The 16,648-nt window shown below is 36.2% G+C and overlaps 1 long non-coding RNA gene across 1 annotated transcript; it reads left to right on the top strand.

The window, feature by feature from the left end:
• Positions 1 to 3,400: 3,400 nt before the first annotated feature.
• Gm40308 lies at positions 3,401 to 13,322 on the top strand. Its single transcript, XR_868431.1, has 3 exons — positions 3,401 to 3,431; positions 9,994 to 10,107; positions 13,003 to 13,322. It is a non-coding gene; the product is annotated as a predicted gene, 40308 (long non-coding RNA).
• The last annotated feature ends 3,326 nt before the right edge of the window (positions 13,323 to 16,648 follow it).

The raw sequence follows: 16,648 nt of genomic DNA, 5'->3' as shown, positions 1-16,648 counted from the left end.
TGGCCCTTATGGGGAACCGACTCCCCCACCGAGTTCAGAACTTTCAGCAGTCAGTGGTTGCCGGCAGGGTAAGTTAACGGTGAGTGAAACTTGCGACCCAGGAGTTTGGGAAGGACCTCTGATAAAATAGAGGTGAGCATAAAGTTGCCAGGAAGTAGGCACAAAGTAACCCAGGAGTTTGGGAAGGACCTCGGATAAAATAGAGGCGAGCATAAAGTTGCCAGGAAGCAGGCACAAGGTAAGGAAAGGTTCCCGGCTTTGGGACAAGTTAAGGTTCCCGGTTTGGGGACAAGTTAAAGACCTATGATAACCTCAGTGTAGTGATCAATAGATCCTGGCTGTGTAGTTATGCTTTTTTCTCCCATTGACCCTTTGTGGGTAGGTCTGATAGTTTTGGTCTTGTTTGTTCTGATAAATGGACTCTGTTACTGTTTGAAACTGTGTGTAGAGGCAGTCAAGACAGGTCAGAAAATCCTTACAGAGCAACAAGAAAGTATGTCGGAAGAGGAAAAGGGCTTAAAAAGAAAAAGGAAAAAGAAAGGAGACACAGTAAAATCAGGTGAACAGAAAGGACAGGACAACAGAGTTGAGGCGGAGGAGGAAGGCGAATTAGCTTTTGCTCCCCCTCCCTATGCCTCCTCGTCAGCTATCTATGGGCAGACCTTCTGTCCGGAGGTCTGGAAAGAGGATAGATTCTCCTTGCTGGGATGTCCTATTTTCACTGATCAAGCTGAATTTGCATGGGATAGAGATATGCTGCTTGATCAAGGTAGATTTGCACAACAACAGACAGGATATCCAGTGCAGGTGTTTGAGCAGGTGAATCAGATTCCTATAAGGGCGTGGAAATCATTGCCTAACAGAGGGGAAGTTAGTGAAAACTTGACTCTCATATTGACTCCCCAGATGGATACACAGGTGATTGAGGTTATGGTCTCATCACCACGAGGTATTGTGTCCATCCCCCCTGGGGATCGAGTAGATCAGGTGTTGACGTGGGCGAGAGGGTCTGTTTGTGTGTTTCCACAGGACCAGACGGAACCTCTTTGGGTGCCTGAGAGATTGGTGAGACGCTGCAAGAATGAGGCTCCTGATCCAGTTGCCCCTGTGGATGTGGTGGATATTCCCACAAGGACAAACAATGGAGCCAAGATGGGAGATCCTTTCGGTATTCCAGAAGCCGATACCAGCTCGACATGACATTCAAATTTTTCCACGATTTTTGATCCCTGAATTTCCCTTAAAGAGATAGCCCCGCTGGCCATCTATCCCTTGCTTCAGGGAAGATGAGCGGGGATGAGAGCCCTGGGATGTATGCTTGTTATAGTGTGTGTGTGTTTTGTGTTTGGCACATGTATTAGGTGCAGAGTGTGCGGCCCGCACTTTCGCCATGGTAGCGTAGGCTTTTGCTGCAGTGGAGGCAGGACAATCTCCTCAGATTCGGTTTGCCGCTCTAAAAGAAATTATGCTGCATTGTGCCATGGGGTGCGAGGCTAAGCACTGCACAGAGGATAGCTTGCTGTTGGCATCCTGTGGAAGGCAAATCTGATTGCATGAAGGTTCAGTGTCCTAGTTCCCTTCCCCCAGGAAAAACGACATAGTTTCCACACTTCAGTCTTCATTCTTCTTGAGTTTCATGTGTTTAGCAAATTGTACCTTATATCTTGGGAATCCTAGGTTTGGGGCTAATATCCACTTATCAGTGAGTACATATTGTGTGAGTTCCTTTGTGAATGTGTTACCTCACTCAGGATGATGCCCTCCAGGTCCATCCATTTGGCTAGGAATTTCATAAATTCATTCTTTTTAATAGCTGAGTAGTACTCCATTGTGTAGATGTACCACATTTTCTGTATCCATTCCTCTGTTGAGGGGCATCTGGGTTCTTTCCAGCTTCTGGCTACTATAAATAAGGCTGCTATGAACATAGTGGAGCATGTGTCTTTCTTACCAGTTGGGGCATCTTCTGGATATATGCCCAGGAGAGGTATTGCTGGATCCTCCGGTAGTACTATGTCCAATTTTCTGAGGAACCTAGGAAGGTTTTCTATATTTTAGCTAAGTTCATGTTCAGTTAAGTCTAAGTCTTGAGGCCCCATGTAGTAGGGAGGTCTGGTGGGGCCGCATGGGGTATAGGGACATCCTCTTGGAGTTGGGGAGAGGAGGTATGGGAAGTGAAACCGTCAGAAAGTGGACTGGGAGGTTGGATAAAGTCTGCACTGTAAAAAAAAGAGTAAAGACTAAATAAATAAGTAATTTAAGATATTCATTTAAATTAGAAAAAAAAAACATAAATTTATGGGAATAAATAAAAGAGTGTGTATTTTCCCCAATCTTCTCTGTCTATGCATTTACTCACCTAATGGAGAGGCAACTACAAAGTTAAAAAAAAAAAAAAAAAAAAAAAAAAAAAAAACCTTTATTATTTTTAAGTATTCTCATTTTATTAAAAGACTCTTGGACAAAACAAATCAGAAAAACAAAACAAAGACTCTCACATTATTATTGTTCTACCTGAAAATACAACTATAGGTAATTTTCTGTCATAGTTAAACACCAGCCTTGTAAAATGTTACTATGAATTTTTTTTTGAAAATGGCCTTTAATTTTTTGTATAGTAGTTGGGCAGATGAATAGCTTATATACCTTTCCAATTGTGCTCTGTTCTATTTTTAGGTATCAACAAATATTCCAAACTGTTATTTTAATTATGTCAGTGTATTAGAGAATATCCCACTAGTTTTCATTCTATTTGAAATGCCAATCTATTTGTATTTATTGTTACTGTGGTTATTTGTACATGTTTCTGTCAAATAACTTCCATCTGGACTCAGAGAACTGATACAAAGGAAGAGGCAGAAAGAGAGGAGGAGAGAGTAGAGTCAGTGGACACTGAGAAAATAAGATCCTCTACATCAACAGGTTCAATACATGTATGAACTCTCTGAGACTGAGACAGCATGCAAAGGGTCTTCACAGGTCTGCATCAGCTAGAATCCTATAGATGAAAGAAGTGGACATGTGCCTGCATCTCTAACCCCGATGTTAACACTAATTTATATCCCCTTACAAATGAAAATTTAATTTTTTCAAGGGAATCCTCCTAGAGAAAGCCGTTACTCCTAATGGAATGCTGAGGATCTTGTTTCCTAATGAGAGACAGAAAGGGGGTAGATCTGGAAAGCAGAGGAAGTGGGGAGGAATTGGAAGTAATAGATGGAGGGTAAACCATAATAATGATATATTATGTGAGGCCAAATTTCATTCAATAAAAGGAAAATCTGAAAAAGAACATGATGATGAAGAAGAGGAAAAAGAATAGGAAGATGATGCAGAAGAGGTAAAGGAGGAGTAAGAAGAGGGAAGAAGGAAGAGGAGGAGAAAGAGAAGGAAGAGGAAAAGATTTTTTCTGGAAATACTGCTAATCTGGGGTGTGTTTCTTGTCTCTTAGAATTTGTAGAACATCTGTGCAGGCCTCTCTTGATTTTAGAGTCTCTATTGTGAAGTCAGGCATTATTCTAGTAGGTTTGCATTTGTATGTTATTTGATCTTTTTTTCACTTGCAGCTTTTAATGTTCTGGTTTTTGTTTTTATTTTTTATTTTTGTACATTCAGTATTTAGATTTTTATGTGTCATGAAGAATTTATTCTCTGGTATAGTCTCCTTGGTGTTCTGTATGCAGTTAGAAGCTTGATAAGCATCTAGTTTCGTTTAGAGAAATGTTCTTTTACATTTTTTTAAAAAATGTTTTCTCTGCCTTTTATATATGTTTCTTGTACTTTCTCTATTCCTATTATTCAGTCACATATTTGTCCATTTCACTTTCAAGAAAAATGTGTTTCCACATGAACTACCTGAAGTACTGGACACTGTTAAGACTTTACTTGTGTCTGTTTTACCTGTGCCCTAAAATGTGTTTTAATGCTTCTACTGCCTTCTTCTGTGAGGTGCTTGCATAACATAGAACCATTTGTGAAACTGACATTAGTTTTCTCTCCCTCAATCAACTGACTGTATAGCATACCACTTAAGAAAGTAGGTGGGTGCTTGGGGAAAATTTTGTTGTCATCTTATGGTCTTGTTATCTGACATGAAGATAAATATTAAGAATTAGAAACATGTGACATTTGTATTAAGATATCCCAAGCACTGTAGATTCATAAGCTTGACATTTATAAAATATGCCTAATGATTTGAATATATTTCTCAAAATATAGCTTAAAACGAGTTTGGAAAATTTCTTCAAGAGACTTAGTCAGAAATGCTACCAATTGTTTAATCATGTGCATTTTTTAACTTCTACTATGATCGACTTTTCAACTTTTCTTCTGAGAACAAGCAAATGTTCATGTTGGCATATAAGTTGACAGTTTATTGTATACCTTAAGCAAGTTTCTATATTAAATAATTCTACTGTATACATTAATATTTGTACCTTTGCAATTATTTTCAAATTTCATGAACTTATTAATGTGTAAATTCATGACCCTGTATATCAATCCCATCTCCTTGTATTCCTGATCATGCCTCTCCCTTTTCCTGTCCCCCTCTTCTCTCCCTCCGAAGTCTCCCAACCTCTATCTCCCTTGAGTATTTTGTTCCACCTTCTAAGGACTGAAACAACCATATTTTGGTTTTCCTTCTTCTTGAGCTTCATGTGGTCTGTCTTTGGTATCTTTGGTATTCCCGAGCTTTGGACTAATATCCACTTATTCGTGAGTACATACTATGTGGGTTATATTGTGAATGGGCTACCTCACTCAGGATGATATTTCCTAGTTCTATCCCTTTGCCTGTGAATTTCATGAAGCTATTGTTTTTAATAGCTGAGTAGTACTCCATTGTGTAAATGTACCACATTTTCTGTATCCATTCCTCTGTTGAAGGACATCTGGGTTCTTTCCAGCTTTTGGTTATTATAAATAAGACTGCTATGAACATAGCGGAGGATGTGTCCTTGTTATATGTTGGAGCATCTTTTGGGTCTATGTCCAGGAATTGTATAGCTGGGTCTTCCGGTAGTAATATTCCCAATTTTATGAGTTCTTTGTATTTATTGGATACTAGCACTCTGTCAAATGTAGGATTGGACATGATCTATTCCCAATCACTTGGTGGCCATTTTGTCCTATTGACAGTGTCCTTTACCTTATAAAATCTTTGCAATTTTATGAGTTCCTTATTTGTCAATTTTTGATCTTAGAGCACATGCCATTAATATTCTGTTCGGGAAAATTTCCCTGTGCCCATGTGTTCGACTCTTCCCCACTTTCTCTTGTGTTAGTTTCAGTATACCTGGGTTTATAGGAAGGTCCTTGATCCACTTGAACTTGAGCTTTGTACAAGGAGATAAAAATGGATTAACTCCCATTCTCTTACATGCTGTCAGTTGAACCATCACCCTTTTTTTGAAAATGCAGTCTTTTTTCACTTGACTGTTTTAGCTCCTCTGTCAAAGACCAAGTGACCATAGGCGTGTGGGTTCATTTCTGTGTCTGTAATACTATTATATTGAGCTACTTGCCTGTCACTGTGCATATACTATACAGTATTTATCACTGTTTCTCTGTAATACAGTTAAAGGTCAGAGACATTGATTACCCTTGAATTTTGTTTATTGTTGAGAATAGTTTTTTACTATTCTGTCTTTTGTTATTCCAAATATATTTGCAAATAGCTCATTCTGTCTCTATGAAAAATTGGGTTGGGTTTTTTTTTTTTTTTTTTTTTTTTTTTTTTTTTTTTTTTTTTTTTTTTGTAGCCCTGACTGTCCTGAACTCACTCTGTAAGCCAGGCTAGCCTTGAACTTGGAAATCCACCTGCCTCTGCCTCCTAAGTGCTGGTATTAAAGGTGTGTGCCACCACTGCCTTAGGTTGGAATTTTGATGGAGATTGCATTGAATCTGTGGATCGCTTTCAGAAGATGGCCATTTTTACAATATTAGTTCTGAAAAATCCATGAGCATGGGAGCTCTTTCCATCCTCTGAGTTCTTAGATTTCTTTCTTCAGAGTCTCAAAGTTCTGATTATACAGATCTTTCACTTTCTTGGTTAGAGTCACATCATGATATTTCATATTATTTGTGACTATTATGAAAGGTGTCCTTTTCCTAAATTTTTTCTCAACCTGTTTATCATTTGAGCATAGGAGGATACTGATTTGTTTGAGTAAATATTATATCCAACCACTTTGCTGACGTTGTTTATCAGGTTTATGAGTTCTGTGATCGAATTTTTGGGATCACTGAAGTATACTATCATATCATGTGCAAATAGTGATAATTTGACTTCTCCCTTTCCAATTTGTATCCTCTTGACCTCCTTTTCTTGTCAAATTGCTCTGGCTAGGATTTTGAGTACTATATTGGATAGGTAGGAAGAGAGTGGCAGCCTTGTCTAGTTCCTGATTTTAGTGGGATTGTTTCAAGTTTCCCTCCATTTAGTTTGATGTTGGCTACTAGTTTGCTGTATATTGTTTTTACTATGTTTAGGTGTCGGCCATGAATTCCTGATATTTCCAAGACTTTTATCTAGAAGTGGCATTGAATATTGTCAAATGTCTTCTCAGCATTTAATGTGATGATTTTTTTTCCCCGTTAAGTTTGTTCATGTAGTGGATTACTTTGATGGATTTCTGTATATTGAACCATCCCTGCATTTCTGGGATAAAGCCTACTTGTTCATGATAAATGATTGTTTGATGTGTTGTGTCAATGTTTTCTATGGTATCTCCTACACTTGAGATTCTCTGGTCTATCTCTTGTATTCTGTTTGTTTTGTTTCCATCTATGACACCTGATCTCTTTCCTAGGTTTTCTATGTCTAGGGTTGTCCCTCTTTGTGATTTCTTTATTCTTTCTATTTCGATTTTTAGATCCTGGATGGTTTTATTCAATTCCTTCACCTCTTTGATTGTGTTTTTCTGTAATTTTTTAAATGATTTTGTGTTTCCTCTTTAAGTGTTTCAAGCAGTTTACCTGTGTTATCCTGTATTTCTTTAAGGAAGTTATTTATATCCTTCTTAATGTCTGCTATTATCACCATTTGATGTGATTTTAAATTCAAATTCTTACTCTTCCAGTGTCTTGGGATATCCAGGACTTGCTGTGGTGGGAGAACTGTGATCTGAGCATAAGTAGCCTTTGTTTCTGTTGCTTAGGTTCTTGTGTTTGCCTTTTTCCATCTGATTATCTCTGGTGTTAGTTGGTCTTGCTATATCTTACTGGAGCCTGTCCCTCTTGTGAGCCTGTGATATTGTGATCTTAGATTTGTTAGCATACCTAGGTGATCAGGTCTCTCCTGGTTGAATTTGGGTGAAGAGGGCTATGTCAAAGGGTTAGCTCAAGGTTGCTGATGGAAATCAGAAGGATCCTGTCTCTGGCTACTCTGTGGATCCCATGCCTTATAGTCTCCTGGAGAATCCCTCTTTGGTCAGTTGTTGGAGCAAAAGAGTTAGTGTCACCTGTAAAATTAGGAATGACAGCACTCCTATGATTCTACTTCTCTCTGAGCCAGATTTGGGTACTGATAGGTGTGCCACAAGGTTAGCTCTGGGGAGCAGATAGAGTGGGAGGATCCTTAGATTTATACTTATACCAGAAAATGCATGTTATTAGGTTCATTTACATATTTAGTATTCCAATTTCACTGTACTATAAGATATTCAACAAATACTGGTATTTGGCATTTTGTAGCAAATGTTCTGAAACACTATGAAGTTTGATAAATATTATATCAGACACGTCTTAAGTTCATGTTAATAAATATTCTTGTCTTTGATTCTAAATTCTGTTTTCAAAAGGTAATATAAGTCACTTGTTAAATATTTTGCTTAGGATATTTTGTAAAACCTTACCTGTCTTTTTGTTATTAAAAGAACCAATTAACTTTTAACGTGATATCTTCATTTGAAGCTGATATCTACATTGTAAAATTCATTGAAATGATGGTAGGCTCTAGTGTGCCAATATAAATATCACTATAATTTTTGTTATTGTCTTAAAAGTAGGGACTAGCTTCAATGTTTATATTGATATTTCTCTAAGCTTGGGTATTAATATGTTTTTTTATATATAATATCATCAACACAGCATCATTATTTTATACACACACACATACAAACACGTGTTTATTGAAATGCTTTCACTGGATCAATTAAATAAAATTGTGGTTGAAAATTGTTCATATTAGAATCTAATATTTGATCACTTTGTCTTAAATAATGTGTTCATATTAGTATAGTATCTCACACTTGTGGAGAGGAACATGGTCAGAGATATTGCCACTATTGATAATAGAGTATAGTATTGAAAGCATGTTTTACTATATCCATAGTCTTCTTTTAATTTCCATAGCACAATTACCTGCATATATAGTCATTTTAAAATAACAGCTTTTTTTCTACCACCTTTTGCAAGACAACACCATATATATAAGATATAAGGAAATGGCACAGAAGAAATTTATTATAACCTTAATATGTTCTAATGAATATGTTTTAATCTCTCTGATTTCCACTGTAAAGTATTAAACTGTTATGCACGTATATCTGCTTACCATGAATGACACTGTGTTCTTTAGAGACTGCATTTGGCTTTCATTTCCAGTGCAAGACTATTCTATAGTAGTCTAATTTCTTTCATGCAAAAGCAATATTCAAAAGGTTGAAAGTACAATGTAGATTTAATACTTCCACGTGTTGCAATTCTCCTTGAGTTCTTAAGGAAGCTTTTAAAGACTGACTTGGGAGATGCTGCAGAATCTCTTTGAAACATACACATTCAATTTTGTTCTATGTTCTGAAGCAGGAATCTTGCTTTAAAAGAATTTCTAATTCGTCCCAGTGGACATTGTAGAGAATGTAGAATAAAGCCCTTTCTTACCAGGTACTGTTTACTTTGCTATTGCCTATTAAAAGTCATTCCCTGCTATAATTCCCATGAATGAGATATCATTTTTATGTTATTAGAAAACTTCTTTCAAGGGCAACTCAATGTAGTTAAAAATAGAGCTTTGCAGAGAGTGTGGCTTTCTGCAAAGTTAAACCTTCTAATTGACTCACTCAATTGAAGGAGAATGCTAATGAGCCTAGGTAGAAAATTAGAATTCTACAAATTTTCTGAAGAAAAGAAATTGTATTGCTGGAAATAGAGTCATTATTTATGATGAGAAAACTGTGTGTTCTACAATGCAGCTCTTTGTTACTGTATTTTGATTGATAGTAGATTTCTCAGACATCTTTAACCTTATTTTCTGTTTGCTGATAGCCTTGTTTAAGTTTACAATCTTATTTGAGATATTAATGTTTATTGCTAGTTCAGTTATATTTTTAACATGCTTTTTCTCTTAATTTGACCTTAGAATGTCAACATGCAGCCTGTACTTCTATGCCTTCAGTTCCATAGTACTCTATGTAATCATATTTTACTTAAATAATCTTATTGCTACATATGCTTTTCCTGGTGATCTGTTGTACTTGTATTGAGTGTCCCTTTCCATATGATGTGTTTATTTTTAATAATTTGTTCTATCTTACCAGACAATCTCTCGTTTTGATATTCCTTTATAGAAAACGTTTCAACTCAAATCCTCATTTTAGACTTAATTAAACAACTAAGTAGTCACATGGATGAAAATATTTTGGAGAAACTAATTCTGATATGTTTGCTCAATATTTGTTATTAATTATCTTTAATAATAGGTAATGCACCTAAGTCTGCAAATACCCTCAGTGTTTACTTAGGTTGTCTTCCTCTCTCTTCCTTTGTGTTACTTACAGGAAATACTATGTCATTAGCAAATAAAAAATAAATAATATATAACATTTAAGCATATATAATTTAATTATAATTATGCAATATCTATGACAATACTTCATTAACATCCATAGATAATCTCCCTAGTGCCAGGCATGGTAGAACTCCCTCTAGATTGCTAGCCCAGGAAGTAACTAGAAACTCCCAACATAATCATTGTTCTTTCTTGCTCTCCAGGAACTTCAAGTTAAGATTCTATAGCTACAAATATTTCACAATTTAGACACAAGATTTGGAAGATTGAAACTGACATGAAAGTCTTCTTCCTGAGGACTAGCACTCATAATGCAGGTATGATTATACATCTCCCAAGGGAAAAAAAAGATTAATAGGCTACCCATGTATACATGCCATGGCCAACAATAATAACCATCCTGATAAGATATTCCTAATAGAACTTAACCCAACAGACAAACAAAACAAAACAAAACAACAACAACAAAAAACTATAAACAACAAAAGAATGTTGAAAGACAGAGACAGCCTTCTCTAGAGAAGAATACATCAACTTATTTTCTGATACCAAATGATCACTGCTGCAAACATACCTATGGATAAAGTTGTACAGACTAAGTACCATGTATATATAAATATATTTGTGTAACAACAAAGAATAGAAAATAGGCCTTAAATTTTTAAAAATAAAAGAGAAAGGAAAGTATATGATAGAGTTTGGAAGAAGGATAAGAAAGGGGAAAAGATATATTCATATTTTAACTTTTAAAGATTTTTATTAGCTATTTTCCTCATTTACATTTCCAATGCTATCCCAAAAGTCCCCCATACCCTCCCTGCCCACTCCCCCCCCCCACACACACACACACTCCCACTTCTTGGCCCTGGCATTCCCCTGTACTGAAGCATCTAAAGTTTGCAAGACCAGTGGGCCTCTCTTTCCAATGATGGCCGACTAGGTGCATCTAGAGACACGAGCTCTGGGCGGTACTGGTAAGTTCATAATGTTGTTCCACCTATAGGGTTGCAGACCACTTTAGTTCCTTGGGTACTTTCCAGAGTTAAAACTAATTAAAGATACTTAGCATTGTTTAATAGTAGTAATTTTGTCTTGGAAATTACCAATATCTTGGAAACTGAACTAAAGATCAATTTAACAGGAAAGATTGCATTTCTAGTGCTATAACTTAGCTCACTTTTCATGGTTGGTGATGCCATAGAACCTGGAAAACAGCCTACTAATTAATGTTACTCAACCAGTATACTTTCCAACTGTAACCAAAATGCCTAAATACCTACAGACAAGTGTAGCTCATACTTTATCAATGAAGTTTCTTTATACAGTGCATTGAGAATATTATATAAATACATATTTTTTTGCAAGACCTATAAAAAGGCAAGGAATAAGTGACCACGGGGTGTTCATATTGATGTGCCAAATTTACAATAAAACTCTAACTCCTTACTTTGAGAAAAAATATTACAGGAAAAGGAGTAAAAAGATCTTTAGAAAAATAAAATATCCTTTTTAGGGTTTCTACTACTCTGAAAAAAATAATTGTCCAAAACAAATTGTGGAAGAATTGGTTTATTTCATTCATAGTTCCAAATAGCAGTCTGTCATCAAATGCAGCATGAACTTAGCAGAACAGGAACTTAGAGCAGAAGCTGATACAGAGGACATGGAAAAGTGGTGCTTAATGGCTTTCTCCTTACAGTTTACTCAGCCTGATTTCTTATAGAACTCAGGACCTTCAGGTTAGGAATGGCACCATCCACAATGAGGTGTGTCCTTCCCAATCAATCACTAATTAAGACAATGCCCTACAGGCTGGTCCAGAGCCTGATCTTTTGGAGTCTTTTGTTGTTGTTGTTGTTGTTGTTGTTGTTGTTGTTGTTGTTGAGGTTCCTTTTCTCAGATGACTGTAATTTGTGTGGAGTTGAGATACCTCTAGTCAGCACATAAGACAAGAGTAGTGTTGCAAGGTAGAGTATTCAGTACATGTCAGGTGTTCTGCACCCATATACTCACATCAAAGGAGTTGCCTAAAGGACACATGCATAATGAGAACATGAGTTAACATAACAGTTTGGATTGTGAAAGTTTCACAAGCCCCCAACCATAGATGAGGATCTTCATGCAATTAATGGCTGTTGAGAAAGGAAGAAACAGTCATATCCAAGCATGAGATTGATGGTACGCTGTCCCATTCGATGTGAAAGCTAGGGAAAAAACATATGCAGCATGAGAAATACTAGACTCTGTACAATATGAAACACAATAAATAGTAAAAATGAGGCATGCATTGAAAGGGAGTGGGAAGGTGATAAAGAGCCGAGGGAAAGGTGAAAGTGTCAATAGCATAGTCAAAAATAAACTTTCAAAAATTATTTAAAACAAATAAAAATAAAAACTATATGGGAAGACAGTCAAACAAGACTGGACATTATAAAAGTACTAACTTTGTGATATTTGTAAGTTTTTTTTGAGGAATTATGAAGGAAAAAAAAAAACCTCAAGAAGATAGACCCTATAGTCAAATTTCATTGTTATAGTGAAGAAACAAACCTTCTGAGATGGTGAACATGTTTAAAAGAGGAATCACAAATGTGTATTTGATCCAAATGAGTATAACAAAACTTAATAATTATAATAGTCAAGTCAAATATAATTCATTGGTTAAAAAAAATGGACAGTAAAATACAAAGATTAGCAGGCCATGATTACCAGCTCTGAATAGTAAGCCTGTAACTTACATGGACTGAAATATCTGAATTCCCCATTGAAATTTTGAGATTCTTTAAACTTGTATGAGAAGTTGTCCAAATGAAGAATTTAAAGATTTTACAATATATTTTTTAAAATTACAATATTACAAAATAGCTATATTGGTATTGATAGTAAACTGAATAAAAATAAAGATGACTGTTTCACATCTTTTATAACTTTATAATAAATTCACAAAAATGAGGAATGACAGAAATCAAAACAAAAGGAGGCAACTGATTTACAGACATGGTACAAGTGACAAAATTTCAAGTCATTTCATTTATTCTTGTATATATCTTATTCCATCTTTCATTATATATTTTGCCATTTTCATTTGAACCTTGTATCATCACAGTTATGATTCACCGTTTCCCACTGTGTTCAGTTTATCTCATAAGTCTTGTTATTTCATCAGTGACTTGGGATGATAGAAGCATGTTATAGCATTTGATCTTTCTCAGTGTGTGTATGAAGGTCATGTCAGAGAAGGTGAAACATGAAAGAAGCAACATACTCTTCAACATGATGAATAATACTCACTACAAAGACATGAGGTCAGAGGAGACTGCCAGAGTCAGTGGGAAGTCTTCATTCTCTTCTCAGATGCTCATGAGACCTCAGCTGACCCTGATCCAAGTGTGAAGAACCTTACAGCAGGTTGCATCATTTCTGACACGCCCACCTCTGTGATCACCAGCAGCTAGCCATCAAGGAGAGCAAATCAGACATTGCCCTTTCAGGAGGAAAGCAGTGCCATTCAATCAAACCTGAAGAAAAACAGTTTTACAATTTAGAAATAAGTGCTTTGGGTATGCCTTCACTTACTTACATTTTTTCCTTGTTCTCTATGTATCAATTTTTCACATGTTTGTTTTTGCTTTAATTAAAAGAATAATTACATCATTTTCACCCTCTCCACTCACTCCAATAAATACCTCTAATATCAACAATGATTTCATTAAAATCAAATCAATGTTCTCTTATGCTTTAATAACTGTTGTTTCACATATACCAGTAAATACATAACTAGCCGTGTTACTTTATTTATGGTTGATCACTTGGAATTGGATAACCACTTAAGAGGCCCAATCTTCAGGAAGACTATTTCACCCTGTCTCTGCGGTATTTAATTTCTACTAACTTTTCCTATTGAAAATTATTTATGGAATACTTTGAGAAAATTATATAAGGTCTTCTTTGAAAGTCTGGTAGATTTCTGCACTAAATTGATCTGTTCCTGGGCTTTTTTTTGGTTGGGAGGTTTTTAATGATGTCTTCTATTTCCTTGTGTGATATGTGCCTGTTTAGATAATTTACCTGCTCTTGATTTAACTTCGGTATGTGTTATCTGTCCAGAAAACCATCCATTTCATCAGATTTTCCAGTTTTCTTGAGTAAGGCTTTTATAGTGGGATCTGATACTTTTTGAATTTCCTGTTTCTACTGTTATATCTCTCTTTTAATTTCTTACTTTGTTAATTTGGATACTACCTTTTAGCCCTTTAGTTAGTTTGGCTAGGGGGTATCTATCTTGTTGATTTTCTCAAAGAACCAGCTTCTGGTTTTGGTGATTCTTTGTATTATTTCCTTTTTTCAATTTGATTGGTTTTGGCCCTGAGTTTGATTATTTCCAGTCTTCTACTCCTCTTAGGTGAGTATACTTCTTTTTGTTCTAGAGCTCTCAGGTGTGCTGTTAAACAGTTAGTGTAAGATCTCTCCAGTTTCTTTACTGGGATACATAGTGCTATGAACTTTCCTCTTAGCACTGCTTTTATTCTGTCCCATAGGTTTGGGTATGACGTGTGAACATTTTCATTAAATTCCAGAAAGTCTTTAATTTCTTTATTTTTTTCCTGACCAAGTTATCATTGATTAAAGAGTTTTTCACTTTCCACATGTATGTGGGCTTTCTGTAGCTATTGCTGTTATTGAAGACAAGCCTTAGGCTTTAGTGATCTAATAGGATGCATGGTATTATTTCAATCTTCTTGTATCTGTTGAGGATTGGTTTGTGGCCAATTATATGGTTGATTTTTGAGAAGGTACCATTAGATGCTGAGAAAAAGGTGTGTTCTTTTGTTTTAGGGTGAAATGTTCTGTACGTATATGCTAAACCCATTTGTTTCATAACCTCACTTAATTTCATTTTATCTCTGTTTAGTTTCTGTTTCAATGAATGGTAAATTGGTGAGAGTGGGTTGTTGAAGGCTCCAACTATTATTGTGTGGGTTTCAATGTGTGTTTTGAACTTTAGTAAAGTTTCTTTTATGGATGTGGTTGCTTTTGTATTTGGGGCATATATGTTAAGAATTGAGACTTTTCTCTTGGTGTATTTTCCCCTTGATGAATATGAAGTGTCCTTGTTTATCAGGATTGTTAAATTTTGGCTAAAAGTCAATTTTATTGGATATTAGGATGGCAACAACTTCTTTTTTCCTGGGACCATTTGCTTGTAAGACCTTCTTCCATTCTTTTACTCTGAGATACTGACTGTCTTTGTTATTGAGGTGTGTTTCTTGGATGCAGCAAAATGCTGGGTCTTATTTGCAGATCTAGTCTGTTAGTTTATGTCTTTTTATAGGTGAGTTGAGTCCATTAATATTGAGAGATATTAAAGAGAGATGACTGTTGGTTCCTGACATGCTTGTTTTGTAGGTGGCTTTATGTGTTTGTGGTTCTCTCCTTTTGGCTTTGTTGTGAGATACTTAATATCTTGTACTTTTTTTTTGGTGCAGGTAACTTCTTTGTGTTGGAGTGTTCCTTCAAGGATCCTTTATAGGGCTGGATTGGTAGACAGATCCTGTTTGAATTTGGTTTTGGCCTGGAATATTTTGGGTTCTCCATCTATGTTGATTTAGAGTTTTTCTGGGTATAGCAGCCTGGGCTGACATTTGTGGTCTCTTAGAGTCAGCATAATCTCTGACCAGGCTCTTCTGGCTTTCATACTCTCTGTTGAGAAGTCTGGTGTAATTCTGATAGGTCTACCTTTGAATGTTATTTGGCCCTTTTCCCTTGAAGCTTTTAATATTCTTTCTTTGTTCTGTGCATTTAGTGTTTTGATTATTATGTGACGAGAGGATTTTTTTTCTGGTCCCATTTATTTATTTTTCTATAGGCTTCTTGTACTTTTATTGCTATCTATTACTTTAGGTTGGCGTAGTTTTCTTCTAAAATGTTATTGAAGACATTTTCAGGTCCTTTGAGCTGGGAATCTTCATTCTCTTCTATTCTGATTGTTCTTAGATTTGGTCTTTTCCTTGTGTCTTGAGTTTCTTGGATGCTTTGGTTTAGGAGTTTTTATGTTTTGAATTTTCTTTGACAGTTGTGTCAGTCTCTTCTGCAGTATCTTCTACATCTGAGATTCTCCAGTCTATCATTTATTCTCTTAGTGATACTAACATCTGTAATTCCTGACCTCTTTCCTAGGTTTTTTATTTCTGTTTGCCTCCGTGTGTGTGTGTGTGTGTGTGTGTGTGTGTGTGTGCGCTATATTAATGCTTCTACTTCCACTTTTAGGTCTTGGATCATTTTATTCAATTCCTTCACCTATTTACCTGTGTTTTCCTGTATTTCATTCAGTCAGTTATTTATATCCTCTTTAAAGGGCTCTAATATCTTCATGAGATAGAATTTTAGGTCAGGTTCCTGATTTCTTTTATTTTTAATTTTTTATTTTTTTTTGGTGTGTTGTTGTATACAGGGTTTGCTATGGTGGAAGAACTAGGTTCTGATGATACCCATGTATATTGGCTTCTGTTGCTTATGGTCTTGTGCTTGCCTTTTGCCATATGGATATCCTAGGTGTTTGCTGGTCTGGCTGACTGTCTTGAGTCTGCCTCTTTTGTCCCTGGATTGCTTCAGGTCTCCTGGTAGGCCTGCAACCTTGGCTGCAGTAGACCACCTGTGGGGTCTTCCAACTGGGAGCTCTTCACAGGGGCAGAGAAGTTGCTGATATGTTGACCTGGCTGCAGTTGGTCTCCTGGGAGGCCTTCAGACTGTAGGGCCTTCTATGGAGCAGTCAAGCTGTTGTCCAACTGCTCTGAATGCAATGGGTCCTCAACTGCTCTGAGTGCAGTGGATCCTCCAATGCTCTGAGTTTAACAGGTC

The sequence above is a fragment of the Mus musculus genome, chromosome 5 (assembly GCF_000001635.26).
Source record: "Mus musculus strain C57BL/6J chromosome 5, GRCm38.p6 C57BL/6J".
NCBI classification, from domain to species: Eukaryota; Metazoa; Chordata; class Mammalia; order Rodentia; family Muridae; genus Mus; species Mus musculus.
The sequence above is the reverse complement of the archived record's forward strand: the minus strand, read 5'-3'. Positions and strand labels throughout refer to the sequence as shown.